Source organism: Dermochelys coriacea, chromosome 11 (genome assembly GCF_009764565.3).
Source record: "Dermochelys coriacea isolate rDerCor1 chromosome 11, rDerCor1.pri.v4, whole genome shotgun sequence".
In the NCBI taxonomy this organism is placed as follows: Eukaryota; Metazoa; Chordata; order Testudines; family Dermochelyidae; genus Dermochelys; species Dermochelys coriacea.
The window spans coordinates 17,287,249-17,311,840 of record NC_050078.2 but is presented as its reverse complement, the minus strand read 5'-3'; the positions used below and the strand labels follow the sequence as shown (position 1 = coordinate 17,311,840).

The window sequence follows — 24,592 nt, the reverse complement described above, 5'->3', positions numbered from 1 at the left end:
CAGCCTCCTGAGTGGTATTTTTGGGGGGGTGGGAGGAGGAAGAGAGCAAAGCAGTGGCCCCTCCCCAGGGCTGCCAGCAGGGGTTGGGCCCTGTCCCCCTCTGGAGACACAAATGCTGGAGGAGCAGGCAACCAGTGAATTCCTTACCTTCCCAAGGGCGGTAGGGTCAGGTTTCACTTCTGGGGTGGTAGATGCCAGTTGTGGGACTTTGTGCTCCGTCCCCTCCGCTGCATGGTGGTGGCTCTGTCCGCAGGCTCACCCCCTCTCCTCATTACTCCTGACCCCTGCTACCTCCTCCAGCCCTGGGCTTCATTCCCCGGGCTCCTGCCCCAGGATCCAGCTCCCATCGCCCCTAGCCCCCGCTGCCTCCCTTGGCCCCCTATCAATTCTCCCATCTCCCCTGGTTCCCACTGCCTTCCTACCCACTTCCCCATCAAGGGCTGAATTTGTCCCCAGGCTTGCAGGGGCTGAGTAAGTCTGCTGTGAAAAGTGATATTTGTATGTTTGTTCACGTCACTTTTCACAGTAAACTTAGTAGCTAGTCTGGAGGCAATGATAAGTGATCTTAACAAACAAAAAGAAAAGGAGTACTTGTGGCACCTTAGAGACTAAAATTTATTTGAGCATAAACTTTCGTGAGCTACAGCTCACTTCATTGGATGTGAGCTGTAGCTTACGAAAGCTTATGCTCAAATAAATTTATTAGTCGCTAAGGTGCCACAAGTACTCCTTTTCTTTTTGCGAATACAGATTAACATGGCTGCTACTCTGAAACTTAAACAAGTATCACTTTTCACAGCAGGAGACTTACTAGCTAGCAAGTCTAAAAAAAGCATCCAAAACACAAAAACAACAAAAAAGACAAAAACATGCAAAGCGCCTTCTGTGTGTTTGTATTCTATTTAGGTCCAGTAAAGAATAGAGACAACTGTTTGTTTTTTTTAATTGAGTCTGAAAAAAAAAAAAACCCTAATTAATAAATTACAATGATTTGGACCTATATATGTGCATTTTTTTTGGTTTGTTTTTCCTAAAGTTAAGTATTTTAGGAAAAACTGTTAGAGCAGCCACCAGCAAGAGTTGGTGGCCGCACTCTGAAGCCACCAAAAAAATTGTTGAGAGCGCCCCTGCACTAGATCGCCTTCCACAATGAAAGTCAAACTCTACTCTGGAGGATGTGGACAACCGATCCGTAAATATTACTATTGTTTCCCAATTTAGAAAGTCATACGTTGGTAAAAGCACCTGCTCACTGGCAATGTGCATTTGTTAGGATGAGGTAGAATAAATTTTCTTCCTAAACAAGTTAGCCTCATGGTCTGCCCCAGAAGCGGCTGCTTCAAAACGCAAGTCCCTTGCCACCTGAGTTCTTTTCCTGAATAATTTGCCACTGTGCGTGGGGGTCAATGCTGGGGATAGCCCCTCCCTCCACCTCCGAGGTTTAAACCCCGGATAACTACATATCTTAACTAACTACTATAAACTAAACCTCTGGGTAATACTAAACTTCATTATATAGTAAAATCCCAGAAAAAAGAGAGAACTATAAGGTAAAAATACCACACAGAGCTCTGACTCTTGCTACAGGAGGCCAGGAGGAACTGAGGGGGGTCAGGGCAGCACTGCCCTTAAACAGCCAGGGGAGGGGCCAGAGGGCTAAGAAGCTGACACACCTACGTATACTGCTAGCCAAAGCTCTGTGGCTTTGGTGTGCTGAGCACCTGCGCACCTATGTGGAAAACACATTTGCAACCACATGAAGAAGGTGGTGACTTACAGTCTCCAAGGCTTTCAGACACTCTTACCTAAATTCACACCAATATTTTTAAAAGTAGTTCAACAATTCAAAATACTGTTTCAAAATATTGAAGAATATCACTTTGCTAGTTAAAGAGGCTAAATGCTTCACCATGACAATTGTTAGGATATAGATATTCAGGCCTGTCTGTAAAGGCCTAGACTCTAAGAATTTAGGTGTAATCTCATCACTTAGCTAGTTATAGAGGTATAAAAGAAAGAATCAAAATCACTGTATGCCGGTGTAAGGGCCTTCTCTTACTATGACAGTCAGAGGCCCGGTGCTTAGGCTAAGATGTTTGGCTTAGCAGCAGGGCAGCCATAAGCTGGGAAGCGAATGGTCAGATCCTCACATTCCAAACTAGTCACATTGAAATAAGGTGCTATTGGGCTGTTAGGAATACAATCCTGTCCTGATAGTGCCTATCACCTCCAGAGAAAGGGAAGTGCCTAGAAGATGTAAAAGCTCACGAAAGCTTATGCTCAAATAAATGCGTTAGTCTCTAAGGTGCCACAAGTACTCCTTTTCTTTTTGCGAATACAGACTACTACGGCAGCTACTCTAAAAGGAAACTTAGTTTGATAGCATCCTGTCCGGCAAGAACTCACTTATCAATAGCTGGGATGTGAAATCCTCACTTCTGTATTGTTTTGTCATTATAGTTTCCACTTTGCTATTGTTTATTTGCATGGTCTCTGTCTGGTTCTGTGATTGTTTCTGTCTGCCGTATAATTAATTTTGCTGGGTGTAAACTAATTAAGGTGGTGGGATATAATTGGTTACATAATCAAGTTACAATATGTTAGGATTGGTTAGTTAAATTTCAGGAAAATGATTGGTTAAAGTATAGCGAAGCAGAACTCAAGTTTTACTATATAGTCTGCAGTCAATCAGGAAATGGATAGTGGGGGGGGGGGTATGGGAACAGGGAATGGGGGTGGGGAAACTGGAATCGTGTTTTGCTAAAGGGGGGAATGGGAACAGGGACACAGGTAAGCCTCTGTGTTGTCAGAGCTGGGAAGGGGGACACTACGAAAGGAAACTGGAATCATCCTTGCTGGCAGTTCACCCCAATAAACATCGAATTGTTTGGACCTTTGGACTTCGGGTATTGTTGCTTTCTGTTCATGCGAGAAGGACCAGGGAAGTAAGTGGGTGAAGGAATAAGCCCCATAACAACAATTAAAAAGAAAAAGGAGTACTTGTGGCACCTTAGAGGCTAACAAATTTTTTAGAGCATAAGCTTTCATGAGCTACAGCTCACAAGTGACTTAAAATAAAACGAAGTGACAGTTCCCCCCCACCTCCAAGATCTATTATCTTTCAACTGGGAGAAGGGGGGGAAACCCAGATTCAATTGCATGAAACTGCACATCACATTTCTCTTCTCTTGAGATTTCATTATGGGCATGAAACCAGAGAATTGCATTGCCAGCTCATGCCTGCTCTTCCAGTTACTTCTGTTTTTTAATAATTATTCATTAATTGCACTCTATGATAAGATCCTCACTGTTTTGAAACATTTTCCCTCTGGCCCCCATACTATTAAAGACCCTGATTGCCTGCCAAAAGCATAACATTAAAAATCAAAGCGCTACCTCTCAAAGGTTTAATATGTGCCACATAGAAAAAGTTTCTATAGCTCACAGCCATGTAATTGCATCACCAGCTAACAGCACCATCTCTCTCAGCATTTGAAATGCTTTCCTTTGAAACACAAAAGCCAGCTGAGAGTAGGATTTACACTCCATGCCTCCGTGTCCTTCCCCCTTTAATCTCTCTGCTTCTTTCCAGCAGGTGAGAGCCCCTGGTCAGCTTGCTGTAGATTCTCTCATCCCACCCACTCGAGGATGCAGCAAAGAGAGGAAGAGTTACCAGTTCAAGCAGGAGATTTTATAAATGCATTTTCATTCCATTTAATCCTACCCCCCTTTGCCCCCCCCCAATGCCTTCTCATTTATTCCTATATCCCTTCCAATATTACAGCTTTACCTGCTCTACCCAAAGAGGTACACTTGCCCTACAACTAGGAAGCCAAAACCATCTCTTCCAGCCAGCCGCTCACTAATTGGCATGAAGACTCCCATGCATCTTGCATTTTGCTTTTATAGACTGTCACGATCCTTCTAGCCAAGGGTTTTTCTGATCCATTAACCTGTTCCATTCTATAATGCACATCCAGAGCCTCAGCTTTCTCCTTTACCCCCTAACCTCCCAATGCACAGCCTTCTTTATTCTGTTCTTTTATGGTTTAATTTTGGAAACTGGATGAAGTTTTAGTATGGTCAGTTCTTGTGTAAGAGAGTGAGGTCCTGACAACACAGGTTAGAGTCTTTGCAGTCGATCCTGACCTGCTGCCTCCACCCACGGTGAAGTCTCCCCCAAAAGGGATGACTGTTGTAGGCTGTGATCAAATGTCCACTGGTGTGGGGAAAGGGACTAGATCGCAGTGCTTCAAATCTTCCCACTATGAGGTTAAAGAAATGCTGTAATCCAGTTGGTCAAAAACAGTTTAGAGAAAGAACTATAGTTACACAACACAAATCTCTTGTGTTTATAAAGGTGAGCTACAAAACTATTTCCCTTTGCAGATCATGTTTAAAATTAGTTTAGTCCCCCATTTTTCCCCTTTAATCACGTTTTAAGGGTGCCCTCATAGGTGCTGACTCCGGGGGTGCTCCGGGGCTGGAGCACCCATGGGAAAAAATTAGTGGGTGCTCTGCCCCCACAGGCAGCCAAGCTCCCCTCAAGCATGCTCTGGGAGGATGGGGAGGAGCGGGAACGTGGCAGGTATTTGGGGAAGGAGTTGAAATAAGGGCAGAGTTGGGGTGGGAACTTTGGGGAAGGGGTTGAAATGGGGGCAGGGCCCCATGGAAGGGGTGGGGCCGGGGGAGGTCGAGCACCCCGGGGAAAGAGGGGAAGTTGGCATGTGTGGATGCCCTCCGAGCCAGCACTAGGCACAAGCAAAACAAGCAGGCGCTTGGAGCGGCACATTTCTAGGGGCGGCATTCCGGCACTGGCCATGCCACCCCTAGAAATGTGCCCCCCGCCGCCCCAGCTCGCCTCCGCTCCACCTCCGCCCACTCCCCTAAGCCCGCGCCGCCGCTCCACTTCTCCCCCCTCCCTACCAGGCTTGACACACACACGAAACAGCTGGGGGGGGGGGGAGGGAGAAGCCAAGTGGTGGCGCGCTCGGGGGAGGCGTTGGTGGAGCTGGGGTGGGGAGCTGTTCCTCTACCCCCCCCGTTACTTCCTGTGCGCTGCTCCCCACCCCCACTCGCCTCCGCTCCACCTGCTCCCCTGAACGCGCTGCCTCTCCCTATCCTGGGGGGGGGGGGAAGCGAAGCGAAGCAGTGGCGTGTTCAGGGAAGCAGGCGGAGCAGATGTGAGCTGTGGTGGGGGGGGGGGAGCCAGTCAGTTCTTTATTTAGAAAGATTTACAAACAGGATTTTGCCATTCACAGGGCTCTAGGAACCGCCACAAAAAAGGGTTCCCCTTGTCCTCTTCAGCCTGGGTTATACACAGCACCCTTCTTCTGAGCGGCAGCGAACCAGCGGAGCAGCGGGGACAGCAGAGCAGCTCACAGCAGGAGTTTGCCTGGGACTGGTAAGTATCCGAGTGTGTGTGTTTGCTTGCTGAGGAAGTATCCGAGCGTGTGTTTGCTGGGAGGGAGCCTGAGTGAGTGTCTGATTGGCTGCTAGCCTGCAGGGGGCGGGCATTAGGGTGTCTGTGTGTTTGCGTCAGGGAAGCCTGGCTGTTTAAAAATAGCCGGAGCCTCGCGAACCAGCTGAGCAGCGGGGACAGCAGAGCAGCTCACAGCAGGAGTTTGCCTGGGAGTTCGCCTGGAGTGAGCCCAGTGAGGCTTACATCTTGCCAACGTCTCTGAGGAAGCTCCGTAGTAGGTAGGTGATATGGAAGGGGGGGATTCAGCTGTTGTGACCTGCACTGGATGTGCCATGTTTGTCTTTCTTCCACAGGACAGAAGCGACTTTGTCTGTACAAAGTGCAAGCTGGTCTCCATATTGGAAGAGAAGATTGAAGGTCTGGAGCAACAGGTAACGACCCTGCGTTGTATACGAGACACTGAGGATTTTCTGGACCAAACTCAGGATAGCCTTCTAGGGGCACAAAGCTCTAAAGATGTAGAGCAGGTTGCACAGAGGAGCCAAGAGGCCAGTGAAGAAGCTTGGCAACATGTGACCTCCAGAAGAGGTAAGCGGAATGTCCGGGTTCCAGTAACACAGACACAGGTAACTAACCGCTTTCATGTTCTCTCCACAGGTACCATTGCGGAGAGTGGACCAGATGATATGTCTGGGGGGAGAAAGCGGAAGGAGACTCCGCTGGTTGGGAGGCATGAGATGCGATGTCCTGAGGTTGGGGATTCCACGACCACCACTCTCAAGAGGAGAAGGCGGGTGGTGGTGGTCGGGGACTCTCTCCTCCGGGGGACTGAGTCATCTATCTGCCGCCCTGACCGGGAAAACCGAGAAGTCTGCTGCTTGCCAGGGGCTAAGATTCGTGATGTGACGGAGAGACTGCCGAGACTCATCAAGCCCTCGGATCGCTACCCCTTCCTGCTTCTCCACGTGGGCACCAATGATACTGCCAAGAATGACCTTGAGCGGATCAATGCGGACTACGTGGCTCTGGGAAGAAGGATAAAGGAGTTGGAGGCGCAAGTGGTGTTCTCGTCCATCCTCCCCGTGGAAGGAAAAGGCCTGGGTAGGGACCGTCGAATCGTGGAGGTCAACGAATGGCTACGCAGGTGGTGTCGGAGAGAAGGCTTTGGATTCTTTGACCATGGGATGGTGTTCCATGAAGGAGGAGTGCTGGGCAGAGACGGGCTCCATCTTACGAAGAGAGGGAAGAACATCTTTGCCAGCAGGCTGGCTAACCTAGTGAGGAGGGCTTTAAACTAGGTTCACCGGGGGAAGGAGACCAAAGCCCTGAGGTAAGTGGGAAAGCGGGATACCAGGAGGAAGCACAGGCAGGAAGGTCTGTGAGGGGAGGGCTCCTGCCTCATACTGGGAATGAGGGGCGATCAACAGGTTATCTCAAGTGCTTATATACAAATGCACAAAGCCTTGGAAACAAGCAGGGAGAACTGGAGGTCCTGGTGATGTCAAGGAATTATGACGTGATTGGAATAACAGAGACTTGGTGGGATAACTCACATGACTGGAGTACAGTCATGGATGGTTATAAACTGTTCAGGAAGGACAGGCAGGGCAGAAAAGGTGGGGGAGTAGCACTGTATGTAAGGGAGCAGTATGACTGCTCAGAGCTCCGGTACGAAACTGTGGAAAAACCTGAGTGTCTCTGGATTAAGTTTAGAAGTGTGTGCAACAAGAGTGATGTCATGGTGGGAGTCTGCTATAGACCACCGGACCAGGGGGATGAGGTGGATGAGGCTTTCTTCCGGCAACTCACGGAAGCTACTAGATCGCATGCCCTGATTCTCATGGGTGACTTTAATTTTCCTGATATCTGCTGGGAGAGCAATACAGCGGTGCATAGACAATCCAGGAAGTTTTTGGAAAGCGTAGGGGACAATTTCCTGGTGCAAGTGCTAGGGGAGCCAACTAGGGGGAGCGCTTTTCTTGACCTGCTGCTCACAAACCGGGTAGAATTAGTGGGGGAAGCAAAAGTGGATGGGAATCTGGGAGGCAGTGACCATGAGTTGGTTGAGTTCAGGATCCTGACGCAGGGAAGAAAGGTAAGCAGCAGGATACGGACCCTGGACTTCAGGAAAGCAGACTTTGACTCCCTCAGGGAACAGATGGCCAGGATCCCCTGGGGGACTAACATGAAAGGGAAGGGAGTCCAGGAGAGCTGGCTGTATTTCAAGGAATCCCTGTTGAGGTTACAGGGACAAACCATCCCGATGAGTCGAAAGAATAGTAAATATGGCAGGCGACCAGCTTGGCTTAATGGTGAAATCCTAGCGGATCTTAAACATAAAAAAGAAGCTTACAATAAGTGGAAGGTTGGACATATGACCAGGGAAGAGTATAAAAATATTGCTCGGGCATGTAGGAAAGATATCAGGAGGGCCAAATCGCACCTGGAGCTGCAGCTAGCAAGAGATGTCAAGAGTAACAAGAAGGGTTTCTTCAGGTATGTTGGCAACAAGAAGAAAGCCAAGGAAGGTGTGGGCCCCTTACTGAATGAGGGAGGCAAGCTAGTGACAGAGGATGTGGAAAAAGCTAATGTACTCAATGCTTTTTTTGCCTCTGTTTTCACTAACAAGGTCAGCTCCCAGACTGCTGTGCTGGGCAACACAAAATGGGGAAGAGATGGCCAGCCCTCTGTAGAGATAGAGGTGGTTAGGGACTATTTAGAAAAGCTGGACGTGCACAAGTCCATGGGGCCGGACGAATTGCATCCGAGAGTGCTGAAGGAATTGGCGGCTGTGATTGCAGAGCCCTTGGCCATTATCTTTGAAAACTCGTGGCGAACGGGGGAAGTCCCGGATGACTGGAAAAAGGCTAATGTAGTGCCCATCTTTAAAAAAGGGAAGAAGGAGGATCCTGGGAACTACAGGCCGGTCAGCCTCACCTCAGTCCCTGGAAAAATCATGGAGCAGGTCCTCAAAGAATCAATCCTGAAGCACTTAGAGGAGAGGAAAGTGATCAGGAACAGTCAGCATGGATTCACCAAGGGAAGGTCATGCCTGACTAATCTAATCGCCTTTTATGATGAGATTACTGGTTCTGTGGATGAAGGGAAAGCAGTGGATGTATTGTTTCTTGACTTTAGCAAAGCTTTTGACACGGTCTCCCACAGCATTCTTGTCAGCAAGTTAAGGAAGTATGGGCTGGATGAATGCACTATAAGGTGGGTAGAAAGCTGGCTAGATTGTCGGGCTCAACGGGTAGTGATCAATGGCTCCATGTCTAGTTGGCAGCCGGTGTCAAGTGGAGTGCCCCAGGGGTCGGTCCTGGGGCCCGTTTTGTTCAATATCTTCATAAATGACCTGGAGGATGGTGTGGATTGCACTCTCAGCAAATTTGCGGATGATACTAAACTGGGAGGAGTGGTAGATACGCTGGAGGGGAGGGATAGGATACAGAAGGACCTAGACAAATTGGAGGATTGGGCCAAAAGAAATCTAATGAGGTTCAATAAGGATAAATGCAGGGTCCTGCACTTAGGATGGAAGAATCCAATGCACCGCTACAGACTAGGGACCGAATGGCTCGGCAGCAGTTCTGCGGAAAAGGACCTAGGGGTGACAGTGGACGAGAAGCTGGATATGAGTCAGCAGTGTGCCCTTGTTGCCAAGAAGGCCAATGGCATTTTGGGATGTATAAGTAGGGGCATAGCGAGCAGATCGAGGGACGTGATCGTTCCCCTCTATTCGACACTGGTGAGGCCTCATCTGGAGTACTGTGTCCAGTTTTGGGCCCCACACTACAGGAAGGATGTGGATAAATTGGAAAGAGTACAGCGAAGGGCAACAAAAATGATTAGGGGTCTAGAGCACATGACTTATGAGGAGAAGCTGAGGGAGCTGGGATTGTTTAGTCTGCAGAAGAGAAGAATGAGGGGGGATTTGATAGCTGCTTTCAACTACCTGAAAGGGGGTTTCAAAGAGGATGGCTCTAGACTGTTCTCAATGGTAGCAGATGACAGAACGAGGAGTAATGGTCTCAAGTTGCAATGGGGGAGGTTTAGATTGGATATTAGGAAAAACTTTTTCACTAAGAGGGTGGTGAAACACTGGAATGCGTTACCTAGGGAGGTGGTAGAATCTCCTTCCTTAGAGGTTTTTAACGTCAGGCTTGACAAAGCCCTGGCTGGGATGATTTAACTGGGACTTGGTCCTGCTTTGAGCAGGGGGTTGGACTAGATGACCTTCTGGGGTCCCTTCCAACCCTGATATTCTATGATTCTATGATTCTTTGTTCGGAATTTAGCGTGGCCATCAGTTATAGAAATATGTTCTCAAATCTCGGAGTCACATTTCATCCATTCACTGCTATCAGTGCTGGTTTGAGATAAGTGGCCATTTTTGCAGTCAGAAAAGCTCTGTCTTATTTCCGCCTACTGCCTGCATTTGTGACCCAGCTTCCTTTCCTTGGGCTCAAGTCTCCATTGCCCTGTACTTTGTGTAGTCCATCCAAACTCACACCCCAACTCTGTCATGGTGCTCAACTGAAAATCTTATTAGTTGGGTAGTTGAGAATAAAGAATCTGTGTGCTGCTTAAAGTTTCTAGCTTACACTATGCTTATTTCACAGCAAGGTATTCAGAATGCATTAACCACATTTCCCTCTCTTGCCCTCCCACTCCGCCCCCTGTCCCAGTCCCCTAAAAAAACCACGGTCAAAGTAACAGCCAAATTTTCTTCCAAGATATTCTGGGAATCAAAGAAGCTATGAGCTGTTGGACAGCCAAATTTATGCTGATCATGTCAAAAGGAGCATAGCACTCCAATGCCTTTCACCATCTTGTTACTGGAATTCCAGAAGTGAAAAGGGTTTTCGCCTCAGCCCTCATAGTTTGAGTTTATATCACTGGAATTCCAAGTTCTTGGAAGTCCTTAGATTATCTTTTGACTCTGGAGTATCACTGGAAGAGTTCCTTGCCTCTTACAAACACGCCCTTTATGTCACAAAGGGGAATGAGGCCTTAGTCCAATTTGTAAAGTTGACTTTTCTTTACTGCAGCCTGGTGTTGTATGTCCAGAGAAACTGGACTTACACCAATAAAGCTAAGGAGAGAAAAACCAAGCTCCCAGGAGGTGTCTGAGTTCAGGTTAAATTTAAAGGCATGTTGTACCTGCAGGACAGGCTTAAGTAGTACCCAGGAATCCTATACTTTCCACTTTCAAGAACAGTAATTGCTTTTTGGGGCTATTTTAAAGTAAGAACATGGGCCTTTGTTAGGCCTCCTACACAGGAGCTATCTTTTAAAGTCAATTGTGAAAAATGTCTACCAACTTTTTGGTGCTACAGTAATGGGGAGGCCTCTCACCTCCCCATTAGCCAGCAGTCTCAGGAAGTTTGGGCTGCCTTTCAAATTTTACCGAAGTTACATATTGAGGAACACAGACTTCAATTCTAAAGCATGGCATTCAAGAGAGTGCTTTTCTGAACAGAATTGTTCTCATTTATATAACATCGAAGCCTCTGAATGGTTTATTTGGATTTCTACAGTAATAAAAAGGGGCACCTGTCCAAAAGTTCTTAAGCGTCCCCAGCACCAGTTACACAGATAAAAACTAAAACCAACAGCTTTCACATCAACAGCACTGGACCCTCTACAAAGCTATACACACACACACACACACACACCCCTCCTCCTCCTCACCTGCACCGCTGCAGCACCCTGTGCAAATAAACGTCTTTCAGAATTCCAGTGTGGGGAATTAGTTCCAGAACTGAGCCCTCCCCCTCTCGCTCACACAGAAAAAACACTATTTTGCCAGCTGCCTCTTTTACATTGAGAGATACGCAACTTGAGTGCCTCTGCTGACCACAGTGTGGCACTACGGCATGAAGAGGGCATAGGTCTCAAGTTACTTGGGACCTTCCTACTGAGGGCATGATGTCAAAAGCCAACACCTTAGATTTAATCCAGAAACCAATCAGCAGCCAGTCTCAAGCATGGCGAACAGATGTGGAGGGCTACCATAAAAAAAGAACTGATCGATAAGCAGGCTGACACATTCTGTACCATCTTACATTTCTGGATTGACTTAAGGCATAGCCTCACCTAGAGGTACTGTAATGGAAGCTAAGGCCATGTCTACACCACTGGATAAACTGGCACTGCTGCGATTAATGCAGTGGTCTCAGTTTAGCAGTTGGGTGAAGATACGCTAAGTCGATGGGACAGCGCTCTTCCATCGACATCTGTATTCCACCTCCCCGAGAGGCAGAAGCTATGCTGATGGGAGACCGTCTCCTGTTGACATACCGCGGTGTAGATACCCCTGTAAGTCAACCTAAGTTACGTCAACTGTTATCAGAGTAGCAGCCGTGTTAGTCTGTATTCGCAAAAAGAAAAGGAGTACTTGTGGCACCTTAGAGACTAACAAATTTATTAGAGCATAAGCTTTCGTGAGCTACAGCTCACTTCATCGGATGCATTGTGCCAAATGCATCCGATGAAGTGAGCTGTAGCTCACGAAAGCTTATGCTCTAATAAATTTGTTAGTCTCTAAGGTGCCACAAGTACTCCTTTTCTTTTTGTCAACTGTTATGTAACTGAACTAGCATAACTTCGATCGACTTACAATGTTAGTGCAGACCAGGCCTAATGTAATAACTCATTTGCTTAAAAATAAGCATGCGAGTAAGCAGTTGCAGGATCAGGGACTAAGAGACTACGCAAACAAAGGGGGAGGGAGGAAAGAGCACTGCAGTTGTTGCCCCAGGAATCAGAGAACTCCATGTATAGCACAAGAGCAGAGCTCATTCAATACACTGTGTATTATCTGACTAGTGGTTTATAAAAGCTCTAACATAGTGTGGCAACTTGAAAGTGGATACAACATTTTACATTAAACAAACCTGTCCCCTCTTATATGGAAAAAAGCAAAAGTGCTCTTGTTTTGTCCAAATCCTTCTTTCCTCTTTATAAATTGAAGGCCTATTTATTCTTCTCTGGCCACATCTCCAATTAGTGCTAATGCGGTTTTGATGAACCTATAAAATAGAAGCTATTGTAACAGTTTTGGTCACATGTGAAACCCAGGTTGCATTTTGTTTTGATTTTTTACTCCTGGAAGAGGGAGTAAAAGATGTCACTATCTCGGTGGAAAAGATCTAATGGGACATGTATACTTAGGGACTCGACTAGCACGGTTATAATTAAAAGTTTCATTATAATTTTCATTAGAAACTGGTTTCTAAGGGGTTTGACTCAACTGTAAATTTTCACTCTGCACTGATATTTTCCATGTAATAACTCCGTAAAAGTCAAAAATAGCTTTGACTTCAAACCAACGCTAGGCAATTCATAATATTTGTACAATTGCTGTTGATTTTATTAACAATTCAACCAAGAGTATACACATTAAGAACCTGATTCAGAAAAAAAATTAATGCATTTGGCATCTATAATACTTAGTAGTGGGTACTGTATAATGTTAAGATTCTAACAGGAACCGGAACTATTGTTCCCAGTTTTTGTAGTTTTGACATGATGTACAGGTCCAGAACCCCTAAACACAAGGGCCAATGTACACTGTACAAACCACAATGTCATGAATGTGTTTACAATGCTGGTGTCTCCAATATTGTTAATCTATCATGCAGAGTGTGGATGGGCCTGAATCATCTTTTAGCTGGTTATCTATTCTTGACTTAGAGCCAGAGAAAGGAAACAAAATCAACGATTTTAAGAGAAAGTACCAATGCAGTGATTTTCTATCCAGCCAAATGTGAACATTTATAAAAAAAGGCAGAACTGGCATGTAAATACTGTTACCAAGCTTCCAATTAAGGCACAGTGGGAAGATGTCAGAATAAGTCTGAGGAGGAAGAATGCCACTTAGAGATACTGGGTAGCATTTTCTAAAGCACCCAAGGGATTATATCACAGCAGTGCCTGCAATAACAGGGGACTGGACTCAATGACCCAGAGAGTCCCAGTGGGGCTTCATTTGGGACTTGGGGGTCATAGTCACTTTTGAAAGTTGTACCCAGTAGTCTAACATGTTGATACAGACATTTAGAATTGCTTGATTTATACTACTTCAGGTTCTAGTTATTAATTATCCACGTTACCACTGAATGGAAATTGTTTATCAACTAGGAGTAACCCATTATCACCAGATTCCATAACATTCAAAACAATGGGCGCTTTCCCATTGACTTAATTGGAGAAGACGACACTTTCTCCATAAAGATTAAAACCAGAACATATTCGTACTGTAAAATATTTACAGCATACAGAATGGGTTTATCATCTTTCCACTTGTTATCCTGTGGCAGGAAAGTGGTGGGGGGAACCTCAAAACAATTATTTTCCCCCCATTACAGCCAAGGTTTGCTCCTTTTGTTGGTTCTCATTATGGCTTTTACTTGTATATTACTGTCTGCAGACAATGATCTCCTTTATAGCCTTTCCTCTTGTGATATATGCAAAATCCTACTGAAAAGGTTAATATTATTTGAAGTAGTAACTCCAAATATCTTAGTATGTAAAATGTTGACACTAAACAGAATTGTCTTTTCTACTTTTTCCAATAATGAAGAATATCAGTTATACTACGAAAATGTTACTCTAACACTCCGCCTGCCTCTCTCCTTTGGAGGCAGAATAAATGAATGTTAAAAGTTATCAAAGGCTCAAGTTTGAATAGTGTTTAAGTATTTGGAGTAACCTCAGAACAGACTTTACAAGAGAGCTTTTTTTTTTTAAAATGTATAAATCAATAGAGTCAAGTTGCTGTAATAACTAGGATGAAGGTAAGGTACGGGGTCTCTGCACGGAACTGTGACTCTCCCTCATCTTGAGACTTGTTATCCTTTGCTGTCTCATCCCTCCCCCACCGGGGCTGCCGTTGGGCTTAGAGCCACCAGTTTTTATTTTTTGAAATTTGCAAATATGAGTTGCAATAGCATGTTCTGCACTAGTTCAATGTATAGAACTTCTATTGATGTGCAGAATGTAGAGTGCCCAATGAAGCTGTGGACTCCAGATAAAAGTTTTGAAATACAGTTTAGAGGGAAGGAAAATTGCTTATTAGCTTAAGTGATTAGCTGCAACCTGTATAAGATTTTAAAAAAAGTAATTGAAATTGCATCACCACTTAGCAGTTATTAAGTACAGGAAAACAAAATTCAGATATAAAATGTGACAATCTCACAAATCCAACGATACACTAAGGACACGATTTGCCATCCTTATTCACATCAAATGGAAATTGACTCAATGAGACTACTTACCTAGGAAGGTATTACTCAGTGTGAATAAGGAGGAGAGAATTGGGCTCCTGGGTGTCACCAGGATCAGAAGGGGAAACAGATGGCAGAGGTGGGGGGACCAGACTAGATTATGGCAACACTTGGCATTTGAAACAGGCTAGGAGTAGTGAAAAACCTTTACTTTGGCTTTAAGTAGCCCATGAGGAATTATTTTGTCGTCTCAGCTCCTCTTTGGGAAGTTTCACATTAATAAGGTTCCAGCTGTGGTGGATTTTGCAGAGATCACACACTGAGGCCCGCCTATCTCACTAGAGATGATCTTCCACATCAGGACTAAGGTACATTAGTAGGACAGTGTGTGGTAGATGCCTGGACTGAATCTACTTTTCCATCCCTGTTGATCCAGTACCTTTCATAAGAAGTCCCTATCAGCGTCTGTATCACTATTGACAGTCCTCTTTAATACTATACAATTGCATACATAGTACTTTAACATAGTATCGACGTCTTATAGCTAACTTATAGCTAATGTTTTACTAAGAGAAAGCCAAAAATGAAGATACCAGCAGCAGTCCCTGACACCAAAGATGTAGACTCTTCTATGACATTTTCAAGAGCATAGACAAGGGATGCAAATCAAAAGGCATGGCACATGAATGCTAATCAGAGAACACAGTCACCTTTGCTTTTGCTTTCACTTTGACCCTTTCAGCATCACTCATGTTAGAAATATGAAGTTCATGGCACACAGGACCTAAAAAGGCACAAATTAGATATCTTGAAATGTCTAATTAGTAGCTGGAGGAGTACTGCAGTGCTGCTGAAATATGGACCAGGTTGCTCATTTTACCTAATTCAACTACACCTTGTGTAGAGTGAACTGACTAATCTCTACACTTGAAGCAACCAAGTGAAGTTGCTAATTTGTTTAATCATACTCAAGACTTCCACTAAAACCCCACAGTGTAACTTGAGACAGTGGAGCATTCTGTGTGCCAATAAAAACGATGAACATAAAGCAGATGGAGTACTAAGTTTATGCTGGCAGAGGTCTATCGACTATGCAAGGTGGAGGGTCATAGGTGGCAGACTCATTTCAACTTACTGAAACATTTGTTTTCCTTGTCAGTAGACCAGTTTACAATAGATCTTGCTGAATAATTCATTGCATGGGTCTTTGTGTGGGTATTTTACTGTCGGAATATCTAACATACTGCACTAATCTATAAATGCGGACTATAAATGTTCCTAGCGGATAGCTTTATTTTATACTGCACTGGTCTTTTTTTCTTTTTAAGTGTAGGGGACAGCATAGATATTTTACTGTTTCTCTGTTAGCAACACCAAATGCTACAACATTAGCATTATTAACATATGCATTAGCTCAAGCTGATTTGCTCTTCCAGCTGCTGTTCCAAACTCCCAAGGAGAGGCTACATCAGTGAATCAGATAACACTAATGAGTGTGTTAATGAAGTTCCTGCAGCGGAATATGTAGCTTGGAGACCGGCATTAAAAGCATATTCCTCTACCCTTGAAAACTAAAATGGTTCATAGCTGTTGATTTTTATTTATTTATTTATTTACTCGCTCACTGCTCAGCGTAAATTCCTACTCAGAAGGAGGATTCAGCAAGAGGAATGCCCAGGACGGAGAAATAACACAGCTGTCTAGTCTGAATCCAAAAGCAGAGAATTAGAGTTAATTAGGAAACATATTCCAGCTGGACTTTTGCCAGCTCCACTCTGCCCTGTAAAGTGCTGTCAAGCCCTTGCTCGCCTTTCATTAACTGTCTGCTCTTGCTTTCCTGAGTTTGTCCTCAATAAATTGTTTCTTCCCCTTTTATTACTTTAATAATGTAGTCTCTCTCTGTTAGTACCAGAGACAAGATTCTGTTTCTGCAATTTAATTAAACTAAATTTCATAAATCAAATGCTGTCTCTTTTGGTGCAGGGGAGAATATATATAGATGTATATATAAAGCAAACTGACTGGGGATGAAGAGGGAAAGTCATTTAAAAAAATACCTCTGGTTGCAGCAGGCATTTTTTTCCACAGAACTCAAACACAAACTCGAAATATGAACCCACATGGAGTCTTGGAAACCAACCTAGTTATAGCTTCATTTGTGTTTTGAAAACATATGTAATAAGTGGTATCACACATACACACTCCAAAAAAAAAAATCAATCAAAATATCAAATAAATAGGATAGCTAGCATCACTATAGAAGCCCACTAATAGAAAAACCCTGCAGGCTTTCAGCATTGCAGCCCTCAGGTTAATAAACACAGGTTTCCCCCCATTCCTCGATGCAGTGTCGTCCAACAGAGAAGTCATTGCTTTTCACAGTTATTTCTCCCGTCTCTCCCTGGGAAACCAAATGGTGTAGAGTTAGTTTGGCAGCACTTAGTCAGTACTGCACTTCAGCCTGATTACATGGGTTCATATACGGGATGAAACTGTGGCAGCAGCAAGGGAGACCGACCTCTGGAGGGACCAGCGCCTTGCAGTCAATCCAAATGAGCATGTTAGAATAAAAGAATAGGGGCAGAGGGAGAACCTTAATCAATATTTTATTTCCTGTTTTTCTCTGGCAGGATGGTTTGCATGTAGACATCTGGGTTTCTAGGCCTGGTTCGCTTCTAAGAAATAGCTCTGAAAAGGTTGTTACAAGGAAAAGGGAGAAAAATTGTTGTTCTTAACCTCTGAGGATAGAAGCAGCAGCAATGGGCTTAAATTGCAGCAAGGGCAATTTAGGTTGGACATTAGGAAAAACTTCCTAACTAACTGTCAGGGTGATTAAGCACTGGAATAAATTGCCTAGGGAGGTGGTGGAATCTCCATCATTGGGGATTTTTAAGAGCAGGTTGGACAAACACCTGTCACGGATGGTCTAGATAATACTTAGTCCTGCCATGAGTGCAGGGGACTGGACTAGATGGCCTCTCAATGTCCCTTCCAGTCCTATGATTCTATATATCTCAGCTTGTAACAGATGATCTGCTTAGAGTTGAAGTACCAGGGAGATCTGTTGCTTTAAAGAGGAACTTACATGAGGCCGAGACATTTAGCCTGGGTCTACATTAGAGAGAGATTTAGGTTGACGTAAGCTACCTTATGTCGACCTAACTCTGTAAGCATCTATGCTGAAGTGTAGCTCCCACCAAAGTAACTCACCCACTACCCTGACTTAACTCCACTTCTGTGAGGGCGTAGTGCTTAGGTTGATACAGTTGGGTCAACACAGCATAAAACATAGGCACTGCATTGCTTACATTGACTGTTGCTGCCTTTCAAAAGCCGCTTTACAATGCCCCACGCTGACAGTTAAATCCGTGCAAGTGAGCCTGGTGAGGACACGCACTGCTGACACAAGAAGCGTAGTGTGGACGTGCAAAAACAAGTTAATTACGGTAGTGGCTGCAAATTGACATAATTTAGGTCGATTCAATTTTGTAGGACTGACTTTCCCTCTGAGTGGGATGCATAAAAGGACTTAGGCATTGCAGCGCTAACTTTTAAACACCGCCACCAAAAAAAAAACCAAAACCAAAACACAAGAACACCACCGTGATCCACGAAGCCAAGTTAGACACCTAAGCTTCTTATACAATGAATGGGGAGAGATAGGCGCCTATGAATGTAATTCACAAAAGCCAGCATGCTAGTCAAAGAGCTGCCTACACTAGTCAATGGGAGATGCCCATGAGAGGAGTATCTGGTAATCCCCAGCCCTCTCTCTTGTACATTGGACACTCCCTGCAGCCCAGACATATGCCCCTATCTGTGCTAGCAATCCATGAATGGAAACCTATCTCCTGGAGTCAGGTGGGTTTGGCACCCAACTAGTTTCTTAAAAGGGATAAATTAAGTGCCTGCCTCATTCTACACAAAGTTGCTGGTCATAACTTTTAGTCCAGTGGTTAGAACATTTGCCTAAGATATGGGACACCCAGGTTCATCTCCCCACCTGCTTCACAAGAGAAAGGATCTGAACAGGGGTCTGCCACCTCTTAGGAGAGGGCTCTAACCACTAAGCTATGGGAGATTCTGGTGGGGGGCTCCCTCAGTCTCTCCTGTTGAGCTGTGCTGCTGTGGATACATAACGAAAGAGTGACTGGAGCAAGGGGATTGGACGACTGCTCTCCCACCTCTCTGGCAGGTGCCCTGAACACCAGGATACATCCTTACACTTCCTCTGGCCCAATAATTGTTCCACAGTGGGTAAATACCTAAATAGTCATATGGTTGGAGGGGATGGGGTGGGGGCAGGGAGGTGGAGAGAGAGTGTGATTCTGTAGCAATGGATTTGAATAGGGTCCAGTCCAGTAGGCCAGCTCACAGGCCACCTGACCCTTGCATGCAACATTGGCTGATGCACACCCTCTTTCACCAGTTCGTGAATTGCCCTGGGGCTGAAGCAGGGGATAGGCATCTGGATGCCTAGCGGGAGGCAGGAGTGCACATACCCTAGGGTCTAAAATTTAGGTGCCCAGGAGACACTTACAGAGGAAACTTGGGGCCAAGTGAGTTTAGGCACATGCAAGGTTAGGAAGCAGCCAAATGGCATTTCAGGGATTGCAGTGGTGCCACGCATAGGGACTTAGGAGGGTAACTTGCTTTGTGGATCCCACCCGCAGTCTCTGGCAGGAAAAGCAACTATTGGAGAGAGCACCTATCACTTCTGAACTGTGTGGCGGTCCAAGAGCTTGGTCTAGGAATTCATCCTCAGCCTCCACTTACTTTTCTCAGTCTCCAGTACTCCACATTTAGTCTGTAGCAGGAAGTGCCACCATTCAATCTCAGTGAAAGACAAAGGATAATATCTTATATCCATTCAACTCCATTATTCTCCACCCTCTCCCCCTGTCCCCCCATGATCATAAATGGTTTGGGGTCTGCACCAACATTTAAGCCCTAAAGCAGCTCTCCTTGCTGCAGAAAGACCAAAAGAAGAGAGTGATTTAACCAGCATCCATTATGCCCTTAAGATTTCAGGATTGTCACATCCATAATACACCTGTTACTTTATCACCACTGGCTCAGGGAACACCACCATCAAGGCTGCTGCCAGATGCATGCATTCTGCAAAGGAAAGCACCCAACTGCCTTCTGGCCAGGAGGCCATCTGCATTAAGCTGGTTTAATCATTTTTGAGTAATTTATCACAACTGTATAAAAGAAAAAAAAAGGCATGAAGTAAATGGAGTTTGCACAATGCAGGCTGTTATTGGCCTTGGGGAAACTTCATGCGAACAAAATGAAATCCTCTCTCGCCAGGGAAACCCAGCCACCAGTCAGTCCCATTGCTTGCGGAATTTCTGCACACCAACAGGGCAGTGAATATTTCTTCGAATTCCTTCCATCATATGAATTGGAGCATTGTGACTCTCACTGTAAGAAGGGTTCTCAGAGAGACAGAATTAAAAAAAAACAAACACCCACGATCAGTATCCAGTCAACATGAAGGCACAGACTTGAGAACATGTTGGTTTACGTACTTTTGTTCCACCCATTGAACAGATTAGGCCTCTTAGATATTTGCCTGTTGAATTTACACAGAATTGTAGCAGCTGAATATTACACAAAACATGAATGCTGCATAGCTACCTTGTCCTCTTCCCATTTGTCTGCCTCTTATCATAATAAAAAAGTTCCTTCCCAATTTTATTTGTGTAGACAGGCCAACATGGCATCAGTGTATCCTGATTTGGCCTTCTGGGGCTACCAAGGATATGAATACTATGCGGTAAAAAAAAAAAAAACCAAAAAAAAAAACCCATGGCACCAAGTCTCAGAGCCTAGGTCAGCTGACTGAGGCTCAGAGGACTTTGGCTGGGGGCTGAGGGTATAAAATTGCAGTATAGACTTTAGAACCAGGGCTCCACCCTGAACCCGACACTGCAATTATATAACCCTGCAGCCAGAGCCCACAGCAGCTGACTTGGGCCAGCCCCGGCCATACGACAGGTCTTTTATCAGAGTGTAGACATACCCTAAAAAACAAATAAGTGATCATCTTATCCTGGCTGGGACCAACCAGATATGAAGCATATTTATGCTGCTTTCTGGAAGGTCAACGTTAAATTAGTTAATACTATAGCAACAAGATTATCTGAATGAACAAGGCACTCTCCCAATTCCCATAAACCTCAGGATATTTGGTGCTTTTGTTAAAGCCCTAGCTTCTGGAAGCATGTGACTAGGTGAGAATCTCAGCTTCCCTTCCCTAAAGGGAGAAAGTTTCTAGCCCTTGTGGTTGTGTGGAAAATCTTGAGACCATGAACTGAGTGAACAGTAAAGTGGCAGAAACCAGGAGGCCAATAAAACCCCCAAATTATTATTTTTTTAAATCTCATGATTTTGGGGGTCCTGATTCATGGTTTTTGAGCACTTGGGTGGCAATATTAACAAGGTAAGACCACAACACACTTTTCCTGCAGTCAAAGCCACCCCCACCAGTACCATTTTTCCCTAGAGCTGACTACGCCAGCTGCACCACATGCCAGAACACTGTCAAATCCCCCGTCTCTCTCTCTCTCTCTCTCTCTCTCTCTCTCTAATTGCACTTATCTACAATCCAGATTGTGGGGAAGGGAAAATCCAATACAATGTAAAAGATAATTTTTTTGGAGATCATCATCCACCTTGGAGCATTCTCTTGCATCAGAATTCCTCTGCAGGATCCTTTTACAATGCCAGCTTACTATCATCAAGCGGTGACTGTGAGGCTTCACAGAGCACAAAGTAGATATTAAAGAATTTGAGAGTCCATTACCAGCATTGCCAACCCAAATCAAAAATCATGAGTTGGGCTCCAAAAAAAATCATGAGATTGGCTTAAAAATCCTGGGATTTAAGAGAAATATGCATTTTGAGGGTTTATTTGCCTTCTGGATTTGGAGCTTTTCAGGTACACTGGGATCAGAATTCCATTTTTTCTCCACAGCCAGGAGAACTAGAAATACTCTTCCCTAGTCCTCCTGACTATGGATAAAAAAAAATATGAAACCACAAACAGTAGATAGCAAAAAGTACTTGGAGATCATCAGATGGAAGGCAGTTTACACAAGTGCAAAGTACTGTAGAAACACTGATGAATTAAACCTCTACAGACTTAACCACATGATTAATGTGTTATCTTCATTTCAGATGTGGAAACAAATAAAGGTTAAGTGGCTTGCCCAATGTCACCTGAGTTAAGGGTGAGGAGTCAAGAATACCACAAAGATATCCTGGCTCCCAGCCCCCTCCTTTAGCCACTAGACTCAGCTTCTTTCCTGTATGCTAATTTGAATAATTCAAAATACAGAATCTAGTGCTCAAGATATAGAAAAACTCATCACATTCAGTCTTGCGAAACACCATTAATATGAACCTGCTCCATGTTAACACACATTTCATTTCTGCAGACACTTTCAAAGTTCTGTTTTATTTATTTATTCAAACATTTCCCTCTCCTCCCTCCACTCCACTCAATATGCTTTTTCATTTAAATGTGCCCTCTTGATTAAAACACCTTGGAAATAAAATAAAATAAAATAAAATAGTATTGAGGCCAAGCAGGCACAGATCAGATTCTGTCCTCTTTTACATTCATGCAACTTCATTTACTGCTGTTGCTTTATTTAAATTGAATGAAGGAAGAATACGTCTCAGAATTTGCATAGTGTATGGCTACACTGCAATTATTCACCCACTGCTGGCCCGTGCCAGCTGACTCAGGCTTGCAGGGCTCGGGCTAAGGCTGTTTAATTGTGGTGTAGATGGTCAGGCTGGGACTTTAGCCCAGGCTCTGGGACCCTGTACGGTGGGAGCATCACAGAGCTCAGGCTGCATCCCGAACCCAAACTCCCACATCACAGTTAAACAGCTCCTTAGCCTGAGCCCATGAGTGAGAGAATCAGCTGGCATGTGCCAGCAGTGGGGGGTTTAATTGCAGTGTAGACAAACCTATAGTGACCACTAGGAAGTCTAGGTTTCATTAGGTTTATAACTGATTTAAATTTCCTGAGCGCTCTCAACTTTGAAAGAATGCATTCCTTATGTGCTTTTTAGATTTTCAAATGGCCAAGAGAATCAGACCTTGTTTGCCATTATCTGACTATTGCTGTGCACTCTAAAAGATGATGAATGAAGGAGAAAGAAGTAGCTTTTTACCAGATATTGGTTTTCTCTAAGCATCTGATATCCACCAGTTCAGAATGTCGGTCTTTTCCTCTTTTCACTGTATCGGTGGCAGATGCCAATCGTTTTCAATTAGTCTCACAGAATTTCTTTTACAAAGCTCACATTCTCAGGTATAAAACTGGAGTGTTTCTTTAGCAGTCAACTGCTTTTTCCATTGAAACTGTCAATCAATCAATAAGAAAGGAAGGACCTTAGACTGACGGGTCTAGATGTTCAAAGGAAAAGAGAAAAACAATTTATAGGTAAGAAATTGCTTTCTCTACTGCTTCAAGTGTCTACCACTATGGGAAGTGGGAACCAGCAATGATTAGCTTCTTGTCACTTTGTGGGTAAGGGTATGCTAGCCAGCATACCCACTATGTATAATGTGCTGTCTTTAATCATACAGCTGTCTTGAATATTCCAACACCCCCTAACATTTCAAATTGTGTCTAGAAACAAAAGATTAAAGTGGGGGTGGGGGACTAAGTGATGTGTTAGTACAAGTCATCTTGGAGACAAAAAAAAAATCTTAGGGCTAAATGAGTTAAAGTATGTTAAAATAAGAGGGTGACTAGCACTAAACTGGCCTCATTGAAGTCTGCCTAAGATCGGACATGCTGTTTGAAATATGACTTAAAAATTGGTATCTCTCTCTCTCCTCATAGTACTTCAAGGCATTCAAAGTGTTAATCAGTGATAAACAGAACACATTGAAAACCAAGCTAAATATCCCAAATGGAACAGATTGCAGGCTTCCTGACAAAAAAAAACAAAACAAAACAAAAAAAAACAAAAATATCAGTGAAATCTAAAAGGGTTCTCTCCTTTTTCCTAGTTCTTATTCAGAAAGTCCAAAAAGCATAACTCTCACATGTCCTGATACAAAAGGATGAGGACAAAAAAACTTTTGAGAAATTTAACTTTGTACTTTTATTGCCCAATTGCTTCAAAGCAGAGATAATATAGGAAGAAAACTGACTCTCTATACTGCACAGATCTACAAAACCTTTAGCATCTTGTCAGTTTCCTACTTTTCTAACCCCTTAACCTTTATATTCAGAAACAGCAGAGCAAGGCCTCGGTCAAATAAGACCAATCAAGACAGAAGGATAATACACAGTTTAGAATCACTCTTCTCCTCCTCCAGATAGTGATAGTTTAGGAGCCTGGCACTAGACTTAACAAAAACCCTGACTACAGTCTCGCTACCAGATACTGTAATAAAAGAGACTGACTGAATGGCTTTATGGGTTCAAGAAGTCAACTTTGCACACTGGGAAATCTTGGCTATACTCTACTTGGACTGACCATAGCATGTATTGCTGACCAAGGGTCATCTATACAACTCTATACCTCGATAGCAGAGCCACCTGCTGGCATAAAAAATTCCTTAATACCCTCAACTCTCTTTCTCACTTCTGCTGGTTACTTATATTATTAGTTATACAGCTCCATGAAAAGTGCCTGGACAAGGAGTCCTATTTTGCCCAGCTCTGCAGACTATGTTTCCTTTTCTTCATCTTTCCTGCATTTAAGCTTCTCCTCCCTTTATCTGTCAGGAAAATTTAAATCACCCCATGACAGGGCACTATTAGCAACACCCCCCATCACTGAGGCCATCTACACTGCAATTAGACAGTAGGGTGGCCAACTTTCTAATTGCACAATACTGAACGCACTTGCCCTCCCCCCCGCTCATTCCATCACCTCTCCCTCTGTCGCTTGTTCTCCCCCA

General features: G+C 44.3%; 1 protein-coding gene and 1 long non-coding RNA gene across 3 annotated transcripts in view; one reads left to right on the top strand and one right to left on the bottom strand.

Annotated features, from left to right (window-relative positions):
• Positions 1–24,592, bottom strand: part of GPR39 (G protein-coupled receptor 39) — a 134,543-nt gene that overhangs the window by 40,633 nt on the left and 69,318 nt on the right. The window lies entirely within an intron of this gene.
• On the top strand, positions 407–838 carry LOC122458069. Its single transcript, XR_006277899.1, has 2 exons — positions 407–506; positions 785–838. It is a non-coding gene; the product is annotated as an uncharacterized LOC122458069 (long non-coding RNA).